Source organism: Cherax quadricarinatus, chromosome 65 (genome assembly GCF_038502225.1).
Source record: "Cherax quadricarinatus isolate ZL_2023a chromosome 65, ASM3850222v1, whole genome shotgun sequence".
Lineage (NCBI taxonomy): Eukaryota > Metazoa > Arthropoda > Malacostraca > Decapoda > Parastacidae > Cherax > Cherax quadricarinatus.
In genome coordinates, this window is record NC_091356.1 from 22,288,200 (window position 1) to 22,315,965 (window position 27,766).

The 27,766-nt window shown below is 46.1% G+C and overlaps 1 protein-coding gene across 1 annotated transcript in view; it reads right to left on the bottom strand.

The window, feature by feature from the left end:
• LOC128700569 (nephrin-like) overlaps positions 1-27,766 on the bottom strand; it is a 694,403-nt gene that overhangs the window by 520,741 nt on the left and 145,896 nt on the right. The window lies entirely within an intron of this gene.

Here is a 27,766-nt window from a genome sequence, read left to right on the forward strand (position 1 = left end):
CCATGGTCAACACTACACCATGGTCAACACTACACCATGGACAACACTACACCATGGCCAACACTACACCATGGTCAACACTACACCATGGTCAACACTACACCATGGTCAACACTACACCATGGTCAACTCTACACCATGAGCAACACTACACCATGGTCAACACTACACCATGGTCAACACTACACCATGGTCAACACTACACCATGGTCAACACTACACCATGGTCAACACTACACCATGGTCAACACTACACCATGGTCAACACTACACCATGGTCAACACTACACCATGAACAACACTACACCATGGTCAACACTACACCATGGTCAACACTACACCATGGTCAACACTACACCGTGGTCAACACTACACCGTGGTCAACACTACACCATGGTCAACACTACACCATGGTCAACACTACACCATGGTCAACACTACACCATGGTCAACACTACACCATGGTCAACACTACACCATGGTCAACACTACACCATGGTCAACACTACACCATGAACAACACTACACCATGGTCAACACTACACCATGGTCAACACTACACCATGGTCAACACTACAGCATGGTCAACACTAAACCATGGTCAACACTACACCATGAACAACACTACACCATGGTCAACACTACACCATAGTCAACACTACACCATGGTCAACACAACACCATGGTCAACACTACACCATAGTCAACACTACACCATGGTCAACACAACTCCATGAACAACACTACACCATGAACAACACTACACCATGGTCAACACTACACCATGGTCAACACAACACCATGAACAACACTACACCATGAACAACACTACACCATGGTCAACACTACACCATGGTCAACACTACACCATGGTCAACACTACACCATGGTCAACACTACACCATGAACAACACTACACCATGGTCAACACTACACCAAGAAGGTCGTGTAGCCACACCAGGAAGGTCGTGTAGCCACACCAGGAAGGTCGTGTAGCCACACCAGGAAGGTCGTGTAGCCACACCAGGAAGGTCGTATAGCCACACCAGGAAGGTCGTATAGCCACACCAGGAAGGTCGTGTAACTACTGTTTCACTCCTGGTTGTTGTTCCTTGATATTCTAGCCTGACCGAATGCAGTTCTAAATGGGAGTAAAACCAATATTTTGTGTAGATTTTCATGTTGTTGTAATTACTACTACTAGAATGACTCAGTCTAATGCGCATCTGGTTTAATAGTATCGGTACTAGTAGTAGTAGTATGTAGGTGAGTTTGTTTTTTTGGCACACAGTGGTCCCGGGACCGCAGGAAGGTCCCAGGACCGAGATGTGGGTCTGGCTGTGGTTAGTGCGGTCTCTCTACCTGTCCTTCCCCAGCTCACTCACTCCTCACTGGAGTTGTTACACGTGTTCATGTCTACTGTCTATTTTAGTTAACTATACACAAAAAATTGACATTCCTGGTGAGAGAGAGAGAGAGAGAGAGAGAGTTACCATTTTGTCCTAGGCACATGTCGATTAGACACTAGGCCTGAGTGTGTGTGTGCTCGCCTATTTGTGGTTCCAGGGGTCGGTTCATAGCTCCTGGCTCTGCCTCTTAGCTAGTCGCTACTAGGTCCACTTTCTCCATGTTCCAAGAGCCTTGTCGTACCTCATCTTAAAGCTGTGTGTGTGGATTCTGCCTCAACTATTTCAGTTTCCAGTGTGTGTGTGCGCGTGCTCACAGTTTTGCTTCTGGGGTCGAGTCACAGCTCCTAGTCCTGTCTTCCTACACCACATTGATCAGCATCATTGACCTTTGGCTTCCTGGGCCTTATCATATCTAATCTTGAAGCTGTGTATTGAGTTTGCCTCACATCACCCACTCCCTCATAACGTCATCAACCACGTTACTCCCTCACAACGTTACCAACCACGTTACTCCCTCACAACGTTACCAACCACGTTACTCCCTCACAACGTTACCAACCACGTTACTCCCTCACAACGTTACCAACCACGTTACCCATTTAAATTTTCACTTAAAAGAATATATTAAACCATTTCGTTAATTCATTTATCAGGAAAAATCATGTACGTAGAGTCGCGGGGGCTCACCGCCCCCGTGACCCGGTCCTAGACCAGGCCTCCTGGCCTGGGACCGGGCTGTTGGTATCAGCCGCACTCAGTGTATGCACCACAGCCCGGTTGATCAGGAACTGGCTCGGGGAACTCAATTCCTTCTTGAGCCTATAATGATTTTCTTTGTTGGTTATTTTTAACGATAATAACGGTAGTATTTACCTAAGAGAAAGCACAGTAAGTGTCCGGGGCCCAAGACTGTTCAGCAGCCTACCACCAGGTATAAGGGGAATTACCAATAGACTCCCGGCTACCTTCAAGTAGCTGGACAGATAGTCCGCGATCAACCGAGCTGTCGTTCGTACGTTGGACTACGTGTGTAAAGCAGTAACAGCGTGGTTGAGCAGGCCCTGATCCACCGGGAGGCCTGGTCAAGGACCGGGCCGCGGGGGCGTTGACCCCCGGAATACCCTCCAGGTAAATCCCAGGTAAAAGAGAAATTGTGCAGGGAGTTTACTGTAGTCCTGTCAGTGTGTGACACGTTTAACATAAAGCAGGAACACTGCAGCAGGCCTACTGGCCCATACTAGGCAGCTCTCGCTTCACACGGTGAGGGCCTGGGTTCGATTCCCAGCCAGAGTAGAAACATTGGACGTGTTTCTTTCCACCTGTTGTCTATGTTCCCCATCAGTAAAATGGGTACCTGGGTGTTAGTCGACTGGTGTGGGTCGCATCCTGGGACACTGACCTAAGGAGGCCTGGTCACAGACCGGGCCGCGGGGGCGTTGACCCCCGGAACTCTCTCCAGGTAAACACCATAGTCAACACAACACCATGAACAACACTACACCATGAACAACACTACACCATGGTCAACACTACACCATGGTCAACACTACACCATGGTCAACACTACACCATGGTCAACACTACACCATGGTCAACACTACACCATGGTCAACACTACACCATGAACAACACTACACCATGGTCAACACTACACCATGGTCAACACTACACCATGGTCAACACTACACCATGGTCAACACTACACCATGAACAACACTACACCATGGTCAACACTACACCATGAACAACACTACACCATGGTCAACTCTACACCATGGTCAACACTACACCATGAACAACACTACACCATGGTCAACACTACACCATGGACAACACTACACCATGAACAACACTACACCATGAACAACACTACACCACGAACAACACTACACCATGGTCAACACTACACCATGAACAACACTACACCATGAACAACACTACACCATGAACAACACTACACCATGAACAACACTACACCATGAACAACACTACACCATGGTCAACACTACACCATGGTCAACACTACACCATGAACAACACTACACCATGAACAACACTACACCATGAACAACACTACACCATGGTCAACACTACACCATGGTCAACACTACACCATGAACAACACTACACCATGAACAACACTACACCATGGTCAACACTACACCATGGTCAACACTACACCATGAACAACACTACACCATGGTCAACACTACACCATGGTCAACACTACACCATGATCAACACTACACCATGAACAACACTACACCATGGTCAACACTACACCATGGTCAACACTACACCATGGTCAACACTACACCATGGTCAACACTACACCATGGTCAACACTACACCATGGTCAACACTACACCATGGTCAACACTACACCATGGTCAACACTACATCATGAACAACACTACACCATGGTCAACACTACACCATGGTCAACACTACACCATGAACAACACTACACCATGGTCAACACTACACCATGGTCAACACTACACCATGAACAACACTACACCATGGTCAACACTACACCATGGTCAACACTACACCATGGTCAACACTACACCATGGTCAACACTACACCATGAACAACACTACACCATGGTCAACACTACACCATGGTCAACACTACACCATGGTCAACACTACACCATGGTCAACACTACACCATGAACAACACTACACCATGGTCAACACTACACCATGGTCAACACTACACCATGGTCAACACTACACCATGGTCAACACTACACCATGAACAACACTACACCATGAACAACACTACACCATGAACAACACTACACCATGGTCAACACTACACCATGGACAATACTACACCATGAACAACACTACACCATGGTCAACACTACACCATGAACAACACTACACCATGAACAACACTACACCATGGACAACACTACACCATGGTCAACACTACACCATGGTCAACACTACACCATGGTCAACACTACACCATGGTCAACACTACACCATGGTCAACACTACACCATGGTCAACACTACACCATGGTCAACACTACACCATGAACAACACTACACCATGGTCAACACTACAACATGGTCAACACTACACCATGAACAACACTACACCATGGTCAACACTACAACATGGTCAACACTACACCATGGACAACACTACACCATGGTCAACACTACACCATGGTCAACACTACAACATGGTCAACACTACACCATGGTCAACACTACACCATGGTCAACACTACACCATGGTCAACACTACACCATGGTCAACACTACACCATGAACAACACTACACCATGGTCAACACTACACCATGAACAACACTACACCATGGTCAACACTACACCATGAAAAACACTACACCATGAACAACACTACACCATGGTCAACACTACACCATGGTCAACACTACACCATGAACAACACTACACCATGAACAACACTACACCATGGTCAACACTACACCATGTTCAACACTACACCATGGTCAACACTACACCATGAACAACACTACACCATGGTCAACACTACACCATGAACAACACTACACCATGGTCAACACTACACCATGGTCAACACTACACCATGGTCAACACTACACCATGGTCAACACTACACCATGAACAACACTACACCATGGTCAACACTACACCATGGTCAACACTACACCATGGTCAACACTACACCATGGTCAACACTACACCATGGTCAACACTACACCATGAACAACACTACACCATGGTCAACACTACACCATGAACAACACTACACCATGGTCAACACTACACCATGAACAACACTACACCATGAACAACACTACACCATGGTCAACACTACACCATGAACAACACTACACCATGAACAACACTACACCATGGTCAACACTACACCATGAACAACACTACACCATGGTCAACACTACACCATGAACAACACTACACCATGAACAACACTACACCATGGTCAACACTACACCATGGTCAACACTACACCATGGTCAACACTACACCATGAACAACACTACACCATGGTCAACACTACACCATGGTCAACACTACACCATGGTCAACACTACACCATGGTCAACACTACACCATGGTCAACACTACACCATGAACAACACTACACCATGAACAACACTACACCATGGTCAACACTACACCATGGTCAACACTACACCATGGTCAACACTACACCATGGTCAACACTACACCATGAACAACACTACACCATGGTCAACACTACACCATGAACAACACTACACCATGGTCAACACTACACCATGGTCAACACTACACCATGGTCAACTCTACACCATGAACAACACTACACCATGGTCAACACTACACCATGGTCAACACTACACCATGGTCAACACTACACCATGGTCAACACTACACCATGGTCAACACTACACCATGAACAACACTACACCATGAACAACACTACACCATGGTCAACACTACACCATGGTCAACACTACACCATGGTCAACACTACACCATGGTCAACACTACACCATGAACAACACTACACCATGGTCAACACTACACCATGGTCAACACTACACCATGAACAACACTACACCATGAACAACACTACACCATGAACAACACTACACCATGAACAACACTACACCATGAACAACACTACACCATGGTCAACACTACACCATGAACACTACACCATGGTCAACACTACACCATGAACAACACTACACCATGAACAACACTACACCATGGTCAACACTACACCATGGTCAACACTACACCATGAACAACACTACACCATGGTCAACACTACACCATGGTCAACACTACACCATGAACAACACTACACCATGGTCAACACTACACCATGAACAACACTACACCATGGTCAACACTACACCATGAACAACACTACACCATGAACAACACTACACCACGGTCAACACTACACCATGAACAACACTACACCATGAACAACACTACACCATGGTCAACACTTCACCATGGTCAACACTACACCATGAACAACACTACACCATGGTCAACACTACACCATGGTCAACACTACACCATGGTCAACACTACACCATGAACAACACTACACCATGAACAACACTACACCATGGTCAACACTACACCATGAACAACACTACACCATGAACAACACTACACCATGGTCAACACTACACCATGAACAACACTACACCATGGTCAACACTACACCATGGTCAACACTACACCATGGTCAACACTACACTATGAACAACACTACACCATGGTCAACACTACACCATGAACAACACTACACCATGAACAACACTACACCATGGTCAACACTACACCATGAACAACACTACACCATGGTCAACACTACACCATGAACAACACTACGCCATGAACAACACTACACCATGGTCAACACTACACCATGGTCAACACTACACCATGAACAACACTACACCATGAACAACACTACACCATGAACAACACTACACCTTGGTCAACACTACACCATGGTCAACACTACACCATGGTCAACACTACAACATGAACAACACTACACCATGAACAACACTACACCATGAACAACACTACACCATGAACAACACTACACCATGAACAACACTACACCATGGTCAACACTACACCATGGTCAACACTACACCATGGTCAACACTACACCATGAACAACACTACACCATGAACAACACTACACCATGGTCAACACTACACCATGAACAACACTACACCATGAACAACACTACACCATGGTCAACACTACACCATGAACAACACTACACCATGGTCAACACTACACCATGAACAACACTACACCATGGTGAACACTACACCATGAACAACACTACACCATGAACAACACTACACCATTGACAACACTACACCATGGTCAACACTACACCATGAACAACACTACACCATGAACAACACTACACCATGAACAACACTACACCATGGTCAACACTACACCATGAACAACACTACACAATGAACAACACTACACCATGAACAACACTACACCATGGTCAACACTACACCATGAACAACACTACACCATGAACAACACTACACCATGGACAACACTACACCATGGTCAACACTACACCATAGTCAACACTACACCATGAACAACACTACACCATGGACAACACTACACCATGAACAACACTACACCATGAACAACACTACACCATGGACAACACTACACCATGGACAGCACTACACCATGGACAACACTACACCATGAACAACACTACACCATGGTCAACACTACACCATGGTCAACACTACACCATGGTCAACACTACACCATGAACAACACTACACCATGGTCAACACTACACCATGAACAACACTACATCATGGTCAACACCACACCATGAACAACACTACACCATGGTCAACACTACACCATGGTTAACACTACACCATGGACAACACTACACCATGAACAACACTACACCATGGTAAACACTACACCATGGACAACACTACACCATGGTCAACACTACACCATGAACAACACTACACCATGGTCAACACCACACCATGAACAACACTACACCATGGTCAACACTACACCATGAACAACACTACACCATGGTCAACACTACACCATGGTCAACACTACACCATGGTCAACACTACACCATGGTCAACACTACACCATGGTCAACACTACACCATGGTCAACACTACACCATGGTCAACACTACACCATGGTCAACACTACACCATGGTCAACACTACACCATGGTCAACACCACACCATGAACAACACTACACCATGGTCAACACTACACCATGGTCAACACCACACCATGAACAACACTACACCATGGTCAACACTACACCATGGTCAACACTACACCATGGTCAACACCACACCATGAACAACACTACACCATGGTCAACACTACACCATGGCCAACACTACACCATGGTCAACACTACACCATGGTCAACACTACACCATGAACAACACTACACCATGAACAACACTACACCATGGTCAACACTACACCATGGTCAACACTACACCATGGTCAACACTACACCATGGACAACACTACACCATGGTCAACACTACACCATGGTCAACACTACACCATGGTCAACACTACACCATGGTCAACACTACACCATGGTCAACACTACACCATGGTCAACACTACACCATGGTCAACACTACACCATGAACAACACTACACCATGAACAACACTACACCATGGTCAACACTACACCATGGTCAACACTACACCATGGTCAACACTACACCATGGTCAACACTACACCATGAACAACACTACACCATGAACAACACTACACCATGAACAACACTAAACCATGAACAACACTACACCATGGTCAACACTACAGCATGAACAACACTACACCATGGACAACACTACACCATGGTCAACACTACACCATGGTCAACACTACACCATGAACAACACTACACCATGAACAACACTACACCATGGTCAACACTACACCATGAACAACACTACACCATGAACAACACTACACCATGAACAACACTACACCATGAACAACACTACACCATGGTCAACACTACACCATGAACAACACTACACCATGAACAACACTACACCATGGTCAACACTACACCATGAACAACACTACACCATGAACAACACTACACCATGGTCAACACTACACCATGGTCAACACTACACCATGAACAACACTACACCATGGACAACACTACACCATGGTCAACACTACACCATGGTCAACACTACACCATGGTCAACACTACACCATGAACAACACTACACCATGGTCAACACTACACCATGGTCAACAGTACACCATGGTCAACACTACACCATGGTCAACACTACACCATGGTCAACACTACACCATGGTCAACACTACACCATGGTCAACACTACACCATGGTCAACCCTACTCCATGGTCAACACTACACCATGGTCAACACTACACCATGGTCAACACTACACCATGAACAACACTACACCATGAACAACACTACACCATGGTCAACACTACACCATGGTCAACACTACACCATGGTCAACACTACACAATGAACAACACTACACCATGGTCAACACAACACCATGAACAACACTACACCATGGTCAACACTACACCATGGTCAACACTACACCATGAACAACACTACACCATGAAGAACACTACACCATGAACAACACTACACCATGAACAACACTACACCATGGTCAACACTACACCATGAACAACACTACACCATGGTCAACACTACACCATGAACAACACTACACCATGAACAACACTACACCATGAACAACACTACACCATGAACAACACTACACCATGGTCAACACTACACCATGAACAACACTACACCATGAACAACACTACACCATGGTCAACACTACACCATGGTCAACACTACACCATGGTCAACACTACACCATGGTCAACACTACACCATGGTCAACACTACACCATGGTCAACACTACACCATGGTCAACACTACACCATGGTCAACACTACACCATGAAGAACACTACACCATGAAGAACACTACACCATGAAGAACACTACACCATGAACAACACTACACCATGGTCAACACTACACCAGGGTCAACACTACACCATGGTCAACACTACACCATGGTCAACACTACACCATGGTCAACACTACACCATGGTCAACACTACACCATGAACAACACTACACCATGGTCAACACTACACCATGAACAACACTACACCATGAACAACACTACACCATGAACAACACTACACCATGAACAACACTACACCATGGTCAACACTACACCATGGTCAACACTACACCATGGTCAACACTACACCATGGTCAACACTACACCATGGTCAACACTACACCATGGTCAACACTACACCATGGTCAACACTACACCATGGTCAACACTACACCATGAACAACACTACACCATGGTCAACACTACACCATGAACAACACTACACCATGAACAACACTACACCATGAAGAACACTACACCATGAACAACACTACACCATGAACAACACTACACCATGGTCAACACTACACCATGGTCAACACTACACCATGGTCAACACTACACCATGGTCAACACTACACCATGGTCAACACTACACCATGGTCAACACTACACCATGGTCAACACTACACCATGGTCAACACTACACCATGAACAACACTACACCATGGTCAACACTACACCATGAACAACACTTCACCATGAACAACACTACACCATGAACAACACTACACCATGAACAACACTACACCATGGTCAACACTACACCATGGTCAACACTACACCATGGTCAACACTACACCATGGTCAACACTACACCATGGTCAACACTACACCATGGTCAACACTACACCATGGTCAAAACTACACCATGGTCAACACTACACCATGGTCAACACTACACCATGAACAACACTACACCATGGTCAACACTACACCATGAACAACACTACACCATGAACAACACTACACCATGAACAACACTACACCATGGTCAACACTACACCATGAACAACACTACACCATGAACAACACTACACCATGAACAACACTACACCATGGTCAACACTACACCATGAACAACACTACACCATGGTCAACACTACACCATGGTCAACACTACACCATGGTCAACACTACACCATGGTCAACACTACACCATGGTCAACACTACACCATGGTCAACACTACACCATGGTCAACACTACACCATGGTCAACACCACACCATGAACAACACTACACCATGGTCAACACTACACCATGGTCAACACTACACCATGGTCAACACCACACCATGAACAACACTACACCATGGTCAACACTACACCATGGTCAACACTACACCATCGTCAACACTACACCATGGTCAACACTACACCATGAACAACACTACACCATGGTCAACACTACACCATGGTCAACACTACACCATGAACAACACTACACCATGAACAACACTACACCATGGTCAACACTACACCATGAACAACACTACACCATGGTCAACACTACACCATGGTCAACACTACACCATGGTCAACACTACACCATGAACAACACTACACCATGGTCAACACTACACCATGAACAACACTACACCATGAACAACACTACACCATGGTCAACACTACACCATGGTCAACACTACACCATGAACAACACTACACCATGGTCAACACTACACCATGGTCAACACTACACCATGGTCAACATTACACCATGGTCAACACTACACAATGAACAACACTACACCATGGTCAACACTACACCATGAACAACACTACACCATGGTCAACACTACACCATGGTCAACACTACACCATGAACAACACTACACCATGGTCAACACTACACCATGGTCAACACTACACCATGAACAACACTACACCATGGTCAACACTACACCATGAACAACACTACACCATGGTCAACACTACACCATGGTCAACACTACACCATGGTCAACACTACACCATGAACAACACTACACCATGGTCAACACTACACCATGAACAACACTACACCATGGTCAACACTACACCATGGTCAACACTACACCATGAACAACACTACACCATGAACAACACTACACCATGGTCAACACTACACCATGAACAACACTACACCATGGTCAACACTACACCATGGTCAACACTACACCATGAACAACACTACACCATGGTCAACACTACACCATGAACAACACTACACCATGGTCAACACTACACAATGAACAACACTACACCATGGTCAACACTACACCATGGTCAACACTACACCATGAACAACACTACACCATGAACAACACTACACCATGGTCAACACTACACCATGAACAACACTACACCATGGACAACACTACACCATGGACAACATTACACCATGGTCAACACTACACCATGGTCAACACTACACCATGGTCAACACTACACCATGGTCAACACTACACCATGAACAACACTACACCATGGTCAAGACTACACCATGATCAACACTACACCATGGTCAACACTACACCATGGTCAACACTACACCATGAACAACACTACACCATGAACAACACTACACCATGGTCAACACTACACCATGAACAACACTACACCATGAACAACACTACACCATGGTCAACACTACATCATGGTCAACACTACACCATGAACAACACTACACCATGGACAACACTACACCATGAACAACACTACACCATGAACAACACTACACCATGGTCAACACTACACCATGAACAACACTACACCATGGTCAACACTACACCATGGTCAACACTACACCATGAACAACACTACACCATGGTCAACACTACACCATGGTCAACACTACACCATGGTCAACACTACACCATGGTCAACACTACACCATGGTCAACACTACACCATGGTCAACACTACACCATGGTCAACACTACACCATGGTCAACACTACACCATGAACAACACTACACCATGGTCAACACTACACCATGGTCAACACTACACCATGGTCAACACTACACCATGAACAACACAACACCATGAACAACACTACACCATGGTCAACACTACACCATGGTCAACACTACACCATGAACAACACTACACCATGAACAACACTACACCATGGTCAACACTACACCATGGTCAACACTACACCATGGTCAACACGACACCATGAACAACACCACACCATGGTCAACACTACACCATGAACAACACTACACCATGGTCAACACTACACCATGGTCAACACTGCACCATGGTCAACACTACACCATGGTCAACACTGCACCATGGTCAACACTACACCATGGTCAACACTGCACCATGGTCAACACTACACCATGTACAACATCACACTATGGACAGCACCACACCATGGACAGCACCACACCATGGACAACACCACACCATGTATGTACAACACCACACCACGTACAACACCACACTGTGGACAACACTACACCATGGACAACACCATTAAATGAACAACGCCACACCATGGAGAGCACCACTCCATGGACAGCACTACACCATGGACAGCACCACACCATGGACAGCACCACACCATGTACAACACCACACTATGGACAGCACCACACCATGGACAGAACCACACCATGTACAACACCACACTATGGACATCACCACACCATGGACAACAAAACACCATGTACAAAACCACACCATGTACAACACCACACCATGTACAACACACCATGGAGAACACCACACCATGTAAAACACCACACCATGTACAACACACCATGGAGAACACCACACCATGTACAAGACACCATGGAGAACACCACACCATGTACAACACCACACCATGTACAACACACTATGTACAACACCACACCATGTACAACACTAGTCCATGGACAACACCACACCATGGACAACACCACACCATGGACATCACCACACCATGGAGAACACCACACCATGGACAACACCACACCATGTACAACACCACACCATGTACAACACCACACCATGTACAACACCACAGCATGTACAACACTACACCATGTACAACACCACACCATGTACAACACCACACCATGGACAACACCACACCATGGACAACACCACACCAAGTACAACACCACACCATGTACAACACCACACCATGGACAACACCACACCAAGTACAACACCACACCATGTACAACACAACATCATGGACAACACCACAGCATGTACAACACCACACCATGTACAACACCACACCATGGACAACACCACACCATGTACAACACCACACCATGGACAACACCACACCAAGTACAACACCACACCATGTACAACACCACACCATGTACAACACCACAGCATGTACAACACCACACCAAGTACAACACCACACCATGGACAACACCACACCATGGACAACACCACACCATGGACAACACCACACCATGTACAACACAACTTCATGGACAACACCACACCATGTACAACACAACATCATGGACCACACCACAGCATGTACAACACCACACCATGTACAACACCACACCAAGTACAACACCACACCATGTACAACACCACACCATGGACAACACCACACCATGGGCAACACCACACCATGGACAACACTACACCATGTACAACACCACACCATGTACAACACAACATCATGGACAACACCACACCATGTACAACACCACACCATGTACAACACAACATCATGGACAACACCACACCAAGTACAACACCACACCATGTACAACACCACACTATGTACAACACAACATCATGGACAACACCACACCATGGACAACACCACACCATGGACAACACCACACCATGGACAACACCACACCATGGACAACAGCACACCAAGTACAACACCACACCATGTACAACACCACACCATGTACAACACAACATCATGGACAACACCACACCATGGACAACACCACACCATGGGCAACACCACACCATGGACAACACCACACCATGGAGAACACCACACCATGTACAACACCACACCATGTACAACACCACACCATGGGCAACACCACACCATGTACAACACCACACCATGTACAACACTACACCATGAACAACACTACACCATGAACAACACTACACCATGGTCAACACTACACCATGAACAACACTACACCATGGTCAACAATACACCATGAACAACACTACACCATGAACAACACTACACCATGGTCAACACTACACCATGGTCAACACTACACCATGAACAACACTACACCATGAACAACACTACACCATGAACAACACTACACCATGAACAACACTACACCATGAACAACACTACACCATGAACAACACTACACCATGAACAACACTACACCATGGTCAACACTACACCATGGTCAACACTACACCATGGTCAACACTACACCATGAACAACACTACACCATGAACAACACTACACCATGGTCAACACTACACCATGAACAACACTACACCATGAACAACACTACACCATGGTCAACACTACACCATGAACAACACTACACCATGGTCAACACTACACCATGAACAACACTACACCATGGTCAACACTACACCATGGTCAACACTACACCATGAACAACACTACAACATGGTCAACACTACACCATGAACAACACTACACCATGAACAACACTACACCATTGACAACACTACACCATGGTCAACACTACACCATGAACAACACTACACCATGAACAACACTACACCATGAACAACACTACACCATGGTCAACACTACACCATGAACAACACTACACAATGAACAACACTACACCATGAACAACACTACACCATGGTCAACACTACACCATGAACAACACTACACCATGAACAACACTACACCATGGACAACACTACACCATGGTCAACACTACACCATAGTCAACACTACACCATGAACAACACTACACCATGGACAACACTACACCATGAACAACACTACACCATGAACAACACTACACCATGGACAACACTACACCATGGACAACACTACACCATGGACAACACTACACCATGAACAACACTACACCATGGTCAACACTACACCATGGTCAACACTACACCATGGTCAACACTACACCATGAACAACACTACACCATGGTCAACACTACACCATGAACAACACTACATCATGGTCAACACCACACCATGAACAACACTACACCATGGTCAACACTACACCATGGTCAACACTACACCATGGACAACACTACACCATGAACAACACTACACCATGGTCAACACTACACCATGGACAACACTACACCATGGTCAACACTACACCATGAACAACACTACACCATGGTCAACACCACACCATGAACAACACTACACCATGGTCAACACTACACCATGAACAACACTACATAATGGTCAACACTACACCATGGTCAACACTACACCATGGTCAACACTACACCATGGTCAACACTACACCATGGTCAACACTACACCATGGTCAACACTACACCATGGTCAACACCACACCATGAACAACACTACACCATGGTCAACACTACACCATGGTCAACACTACATAATGGTCAACACTACACCATGGTCAACACTACACCATGGTCAACACTACACCATGGTCAACACTACACCATGGTCAACACTACACCATGGTCAACACTACACCATGGTCAACACCACACCATGAACAACACTACACCATGGTCAACACTACACCATGGTCAACACCACACCATGAACAACACTACACCATGGTCAACACTACACCATGGTCAACACTAAACCATGGTCAACACCACACCATGAACAACACTACACCATGGTCAACACTACACCATGGCCAACACTACACCATGGTCAACACTACACCATGGTCAACACTACACCATGAACAACACTACACCATGAACAACACTACACCATGGTCAACACTACACCATGGTCAACACTACACCATGGTCAACACTACACCATGGACAACACTACACCATGGTCAACACTACACCATGGTCAACACTACACCATGGTCAACACTACACCATGGTCAACACTACACAATGGTCAACACTACACCATGGTCGACACTACACCATGGTCAACACTACACCATGAACAACACTACACCATGAACAACACTACACCATGGTCAACACTACACCATGGTCAACACTACACCATGGTCAACACTACACCATGGTCAACACTACACCATGAACAACACTACGCCATGAACAACACTACACCATGAACAACACTACACCATGAACAACACTACACCATGGTCAACACTACACCATGAACAACACTACACCATGGACAACACTACACCATGGTCAACACTACACCATGGTCAACACTACACCATGAACAACACTACACCATGAACAACACTACACCATGGTCAACACTACACCATGAACAACACTACACCATGAACAACACTACACCATGAACAACACTACACCATGAACAACACTACACCATGGTCAACACTACACCATGAACAACACTACACCATGAACAACACTACACCATGGTCAACACTACACCATGAACAACACTACACCATGAACAACACTACACCATGGTCAACACTACACCATGGTCAACACTACACCATGAACAACACTACACCATGGACAACACTACACCATGGTCAACACTACACCATGGTCAACACTACACCATGGTCAACACTACACCATGAACAACACTACACCATGGTCAACACTACACCATGGTCAACAGTACACCATGGTCAACACTACACCATGGTCAACACTACACCATGGTCAACACTACACCATGGTCAACACTACACCATGGTCAACACTACACCATGGTCAACACTACTCCATGGTCAACACTACACCATGGTCAACACTACACCATGAACAACACTACACCATGGTCAACACTACACCATGGTCAACACTACACCATGGTCAACACTACACCATGGTCAACACTACACCATGAACAACACTACACCATGGTCAACACTACACCATGGTCAACACTACACCATGAACAACACTACACCATGAACAACACTACACCATGGTCAACACTACACCATGAACAACACTACACCATGGTCAACACTACACCATGGTCAACACTACACCATGGTCAACACTACACCATGAACAACACTACACCATGGTCAACACTACACCATGAACAACACTACACCATGAACAACACTACACCATGGTCAACATTACACCATGGTCAACACTACACCATGAACAACACTACACCATGGTCAACACTACACCATGGTCAACACTACACCATGGTCAACACTACACCATGGTCAACACTACACAATGAACAACACTACACCATGGTCAACACTACACCATGAACAACACTACACCATGGTCAACACTACACCATGGTCAACACTACACCATGAACAACACTACACCATGGTCAACACTACACCATGGTCAACACTACACCATGAACAACACTACACCATGGTCAACACTACACCATGAACAACACTACACCATGGTCAACACTACACCATGGTCAACACTACACCATGGTCAACACTACACCATGAACAACACTACACCATGGTCAACACTACACCATGAACAACACTACACCATGGTCAACACTACACCATGGTCAACACTACACCATGAACAACACTACACCATGAACAACACTACACCATGGTCAACACTACACCATGAACAACACTACACCATGGTCAACACTACACCATGGTCAACACTACACCATGAACAACACTACACCATGGTCAACACTACACCATGAACAACACTACACCATGGTCAACACTACACAATGAACAACACTACACCATGGTCAACACTACACCATGGTCAACACTACACCATGAACAACACTACACCATGAACAACACTACACCATGGTCAACACTACACCATGAACAACACTACACCATGGACAACACTACACCATGGACAACACTTCACCATGGTCAACACTACACCATGGTCAACACTACACCATGGTCAACACTACACCATGGTCAACACTACACCATGAACAACACTACACCATGGTCAACACTACACCATGATCAACACTACACCATGGTCAACACTACACCATGGTCAACACTACACCATGAACAACACTACACCATGAACAACACTACACCATGGTCAACACTACACCATGAACAACACTACACCATGAACAACACTACACCATGGTCAACACTACATCATGGTCAACACTACACCATGAACAACACTACACCATGGACAACACTACACCATGAACAACACTACACCATGAACAACACTACACCATGGTCAACACTACACCATGAACAACACTACACCATGGTCAACACTACACCATGGTCAACACTACACCATGAACAACACTACACCATGGTCAACACTACACCATGGTCAACACTACAGCATGGTCAACACTACACCATGGTCAACACTACACCATGGTCAACACTACACCATGGTCAACACTACACCATGGTCAACACTACACCATGAACAACACTACACCATGAACAACACTACACCATGGTCAACACTACACCATGGTCAACACTACACCATGGTCAACACTACACCATGAACAACACAACACCATGAACAACACTACACCATGGTCAACACTACACCATGGTCAACACTACACCATGAACAACACTACACCATGAACAACACTACACCATGGTCAACACTACACAATGGTCAACACTACACCATGGTCAACACTACACCATGAACAACACCACACCATGGTCAACACTACACCATGAACAACACTACACCATGGTCAACACTACACCATGGTCAACACTGCACCATGGTCAACACTACACCATGGTCAACACTGCACCATGGTCAACACTACACCATGGTCAACACTGCACCATGGTCAACACTACACCATGTACAACATCACACTATGGACAGCACCACACCATGGACAGCACCACACCATGGACAACACCACACCATGTATGTACAACACCACACCACGTACAACACCACACTGTGGACAACACTACACCATGGACAACACCATTAAATGAACAACGCCACACCATGGAGAGCACCACTCCATGGACAGCACCACACCATGGACAGCACCACACCATGGACAGCACCACACCAAGTACAACACCACACTATGGACAGCACCACACCATGGACAGCACCACACCATGTACAACACCACACTATGGACATCACCACACCATGGACAACAAAACACCATGTACAAAACCACACCATGTACAACACCACACCATGTACAACACACCATGGAGAACACCACACCATGTAAAACACCACACCATGTACAACACACTATTTAGAACACCACACCATGTACAAGACACCATGGAGAACACCACACCATGTACAACACCACACCATGTACAACACACTATGTACAACACCACACCATGTACAACACCAGTCCATGGACAACACCACACCATGGACAACACCACACCATGGACAACACCACACCATGGAGAACACCACACCATGGACAACACCACACCATGTACAACACCACACCATGTACAACACCACACCATGTACAACACCACAGCATGTACAACACTACACCATGTACAACACCACACCATGTACAACACCACACCATGGACAACACCACACCATGGACAACACCACACCAAGTACAACACCACACCATGTACAACACCACACCATGGACAACACCACACCAAGTACAACACCACACCATGTACAACACAACATCATGGACAACACCACAGCATGTACAACACCACACCATGTACAACACCACACCATGGACAACACCACACCATGTACAACACCACACCATGGACAACACCACACCAAGTACAACACCACACCATGTACAACACCACACCATGTACAACACCACAGCATGTACAACACCACACCAAGTACAACACCACACCATGGACAACACCACACCATGGACAACACCACACCATGGACAACACCACACCATGTACAACACAACATCATGGACAACACCACACCATGTACAACACAACATCATGGACCACACCACAGCATGTACAACACCACACCATGTACAACACCACACCAAGTACAACACCACACCATGTAACACACCACACCATGGACAACACCACACCATGGGCAACACCACACCATGGACAACACTACACCATGTACAACACCACACCATGTACAACACAACATCATGGACAACACCACACCATGTACAACACCACACCATGTACAACACAACATCATGGACAACACCACACCAAGTACAACACCACACCATGTACAACACCACACTATGTACAACACAACATCATGGACAACACCACACCATGGACAACACCACACCATGGACAACACCACACCATGGACAACACCACACCATGGACAACACCACACCATGGACAACAGCACACCAAGTACAACACCACACCATGTACAACACCACACCATGTACAACACAACATCATGGACAACACCACACCATGGACAACACCACACCATGGGCAACACCACACCATGGACAACACCACACCATGGAGAACACCACACCATGTACAACACCACACCATGTACAACACCACACCATGGGCAACACCACACCATGTACAACACCACACCATGTACAACACCACACCATGTACAACACCACACCATGGTCAACACTACACCATGGTCAACACTACACCATGAACAACACTACACCATGAAGAACACTACACCATGAACAACACTACACCATGAACAACACTACACCATGGTCAACACTACACCATGAACAACACTACACCATGGTCAACACTACACCATGAACAACACTACACCATGAACAACACTACACCATGGTCAACACTACACCATGAACAACACTACACCATGAACAACACTACACCATGGTCAACACTACACCATGGTCAACACTACACCATGAACAACACTACACCATGGACAACACTACACCATGGTCAACACTACACCATGGTCAACACTACACCATGGTCAACACTACACCATGGTCAACACTACACCATGGTCAACACTACACCATGGTCAACACTACACCATGGTCAACACTACACCATGGTCAACACTACACCATGGTCAACACTACACCATGGTCAACACTACACCATGGTCAACACTACACCATGGTCAACACTACACCATGAACAACACTACACCATGAACAACACTACACCATGAACAACACTACACCATGAACAACACTACACCATGGTCAACACTACACCATGGTCAACACTACACCATGGTCAACACTACACCATGGTCAACACTACACCATGGTCAACACTACACCATGGTCAACACTACACCATGGTCAACACTACACCATGAACAACACTACACCATGGTCAACACTACACCATGAACAACACTACGCCATGAACAACACTACACCATGAACAACACTACACCATGAACAACACTACACCATGGTCAACACTACACCATGGTCAACACTACACCATGGTCAACACTACACCATGGTCAACACTACACCATGGTCAACACTACACCATGGTCAACACTACACCATGGTCAACACTACACCATGGTCAACACTACACCATGAACAACACTACACCATGAACAACACTACACCATGAACAACACTACACCATGAACAACACTACACCATGGTCAACACTACACCATGAACAACACTACACTATGAACAACACTACACCATGAACAACACTACACCATGGTCAACACTACACGATGGTCAACACTACACCATGGTCAACACTACACCATGAACAACACTACACCATGGTCAACACTACACCATGGTCAACACTACACCATGGTCAACACTACACCATGGTCAACACTACACCATGGTCAACACTACACCATGGTCAACACTACACCATGGTCAACACTACACCATGGTCAACACTACACCATGGTCAACACTACACCATGGTCAACACCACACCATGAACAACACTAAACCATGGTCAACACTACACCATGGTCAACACTACACCATGAACAACACTACACCATGAACAACACTACACCATGGTCAACACTACACCATGTTCAACACTACACCATGAACAATACTACACCATGGTCAACACTACACCATGAACAACACTACACCATGAACAACACTACACCATGGTCAACACTACACCATGGTCAACACTACACCATGAACAACACTACACCATGGTCAACACTACACCATGGTCAACACTACACCATGGTCAACACTACACCATGGTCAACACTACACAATGAACAACACTACACCATGGTCAACACTACACCATGGTCAACACTACACCATGGTCAACACTACACCATGAACAACACTACACCATGGTCAACACTACACCATGAACAACACTACACCATGAACAACACTACACCATGGTCAACACTACACCATGGTCAACACTACACCATGAACAACACTACACCATGAACAACACTACACCATGGTCAACACTACACCATGGTCAACACTTCACCATGAACAACACTACACCATGAACAACACTACACCATGGTCAACACTACACAATGAACAACACTACACCATGGACAACACTACACCATGGACAACACTACACCATGGTCAACACTACACCATGGTCAACACTACACCATGGTCAACACTACACCATGGTCAACACTACACCATGAACAACACTACACCATGGTCAACACTACACCATGGTCAACACTACACCATGGTCAACACTACACCATGGTCAACACTACACCATGAACAACACTACACCATGAACAACACTACACCATGGTCAACACTACACCATGAACAACACTACACCATGAACAACACTACACCATGGTCAACACTACATCATGGTCAACACTACACCATGAACAACACTACACCATGGACAACACTACACCATGAACAACACTACACCATGAACAACACTACACCATGGTCAACACTACACCATGAACAACACTACACCATGGTCAACACTACACCATGGTCAACACTACACCATGAACAACACTACACCATGGTCAACACTACACCATGGTCAACACTACACCATGGTCAACACTACACCATGGTCAACACTACACCATGGTCAACACTACACCATGGTCAACACTACACCATGGTCAACACTACACCATGAACAACACTACACCATGAACAACACTACACCATGAACAACACTACACCATGGTCAACACTACACCATGGTCAACACTACACCATGGTCAACACTACACCATGAACAACACTACACCATGGTCAACACTACACCATGGTCAACACTACACCATGAACAACACTACACCATGGTCAACACTACACCATGGTCAACACTACACCATGAACAACACTACACCATGGTCAACACTACACCATGGTCAACACTACACCATGAACAACACTACACCATGGTCAACACTACACCATGGTCAACACTACACCATGGTCAACACTACACCATGGTCAACACTACACCATGGTCAACACTACACCATGGTCAACACTACACCATGAACAACACTACACCATGAACAACACTACACCATGAACAACACTACACCATGGTCAACACTACACCATGGTCAACACTACACCATGGTCAACACTACACCATGAACAACACTACACCATGAACAACACTACACCATGGTCAACACTACACCATGGTCAACACTATACCATGAACAACACTACACCATGAACAACACTACACCATGGTCAACACTACACCATGGTCAACACTACACCATGGTCAACACTACACCATGAACAACACCACACCATGGTCAACACTACACCATGAACAACACTACACCATGGTCAACACTACACCATGGTCAACACTGCACCATGGTCAACACTACACCATGGTCAACACTGCACCATGGTCAACACTACACCATGGTCAACACTGCACCTTGGTCAACACTACACCATGTACAACATCACACTATGGACAGCACCACACCATGGACAGCACCACACCATGGACAACACCACACCATGTATGTACAACACCACACCACGTACAACACCACACTGTGGACAACACTACACCATGGACAACACCATTAAATGAACAACGCCACACCATGGAGAGCACCACTCCATGGACAGCACCACACCATGGACAGCACCACACCATGGACAGCACGACACCATGTACAACACCACACTATGGACAGCACCACACCATGGACAGCACCACACCATGTACAACACCACACTATGGACAACACCACACCATGGACAACAAAACACCATGTACAAAACCACACCATGTACAACACCACACCATGTACAACACACCATTGAGAACACCACACCATGTAAAACACCACACCATGTACAACACACCATGGAGAACACCACACCATGTACAACACACCATGGAGAACACCACACCATGTACAACACCACACCATGTACAACACACTATGTACAACACCACACCATGTACAACACCAGTCCATGGACAACACCACACCATCGACAACACCACACCATGGACAACACCACACCATGGACAACACCACACCATGGACAACACCACACCATGTACAACACCACACCATGTACAACACCACACCATGTACAACACCACAGCATGTTCAACACCACACCATGTACAACACCACACCATGTACAACACCACACCATGGACAACACCACACCATGGACACCACCACACCAAGTACAACACCACACCATGTACAACACCACACCATGGACAACACCACACCAAGTACAACACCACACCATGTACAACACAACATCATGGACAACACCACATCATGTACAACACCACACCATGTACAACACCACACCATGGACAACACCACACCATGTACAACACCACACCATGGACAACACCACACCAAGTACAACACCACACCATGTACAACACCACACCATGTAGAACACCACAGCATGTACAACACCACACCAAGTACAACAAAACACCATGGACAACACCACACCATGGACAACACCACACCATGGACAACACCACACCATGTACAACACAAAATCATGGACAACACCACACCATGTACAACACATCATGGACCACACCACAGCATATACAACACCACACCATGTACAACACCACACCAAGTACAACACCACACCATGTACAACACCACACCATGGACAACACCACACCATGGGCAACACCACACCATGGACAACACCACACCATGTACAACACCACACCATGTACAACACAACATCATGGACAACACCACACCATGTACAACACCACACCATGTACAACACAACATCATGGACAACACCACACCAAGTACAACACCACACCATGTACAACACCACACTATGTACAACACAACATCATGGACAACATCACACCATGGACAACACCACACCATGGACAACACCACACCATGGACAACACCACACCATGGACAACACCACACCATGGACAACACCACACCAAGTACAACACCACACCATGTACAACACCACACCATGTACAACACAACATCATGGACAACACCACACCATGGACAACACCACACCATGGGCAACACCACACCATGGACAACACCACACCATGGAGAACACCACACCATGTACAACACCACACCATGTACAACACCACACCATGGGCAACACCACACCATGTACAACACCACACCATGTACAACACCACACCATGTACAACACCACACCATGGGCAACACCACACCATGTACAACACCACACCATGTACAACACCACATCATATACAACACCACACCATGTACAACACAACATCATGGACAACACCACACCATGGGCAACTCCACACCATGGACAACACCACACCATGGACAACACCACACCATGGGCAACACCACACCATGTACAACACCACACCATGTACAACACCATACCATGTACAACACCACACCATGGACAACACCTCACCATGTACAACACCACACCATGTACAACACCACACCATGGACAACACCACACCTTGGACAACACCGCACCATGGACAACACCACACCATGGACAGCATCACACCATGTACAACACCACACCATGTACAACACCACATGATGGACAACAAAACACTATGTACAACACCACACCATGGACAACACCACACCATGGACAACACCACACCATGTGCAACACCATACCATGTACAACACCACACCATGTACAACACCACACCATGTACAACACACCATGGACAACACCACACCATGTACAACAACACACCATGTACAACACCACACTATGTACAACACCACACCATGGACAACACCACACCATGTACAACACCACACCATGTACAACACCACACCATGGACAACACCACACTATGGACAACACCACAGCATGTACAACACCACACCATGTACAACACCACACCATGTATAACACCACACCATGCACAACACCACACCATGGACACCACCACACTATGGACAACACCACACCATGGACAACACCACACTATGGAAAACACCACACCATGGACAACACCACACTATGGAAAACACCACACCATGGACAACACCACACCATGTACAACACCACACCATGGACAACACCACACAATGGACAACACCACACCATGCACTACACCAAACCATGGACAACACCACACCATGTGCATCACCACACCATGGACAACACGACACCATGTGCATCACCACACCATGGACAACACCACACCATGTACAACACCACACCGTGGACGACACCACACCATGGACAACACCACACCATGGACAACACCACACC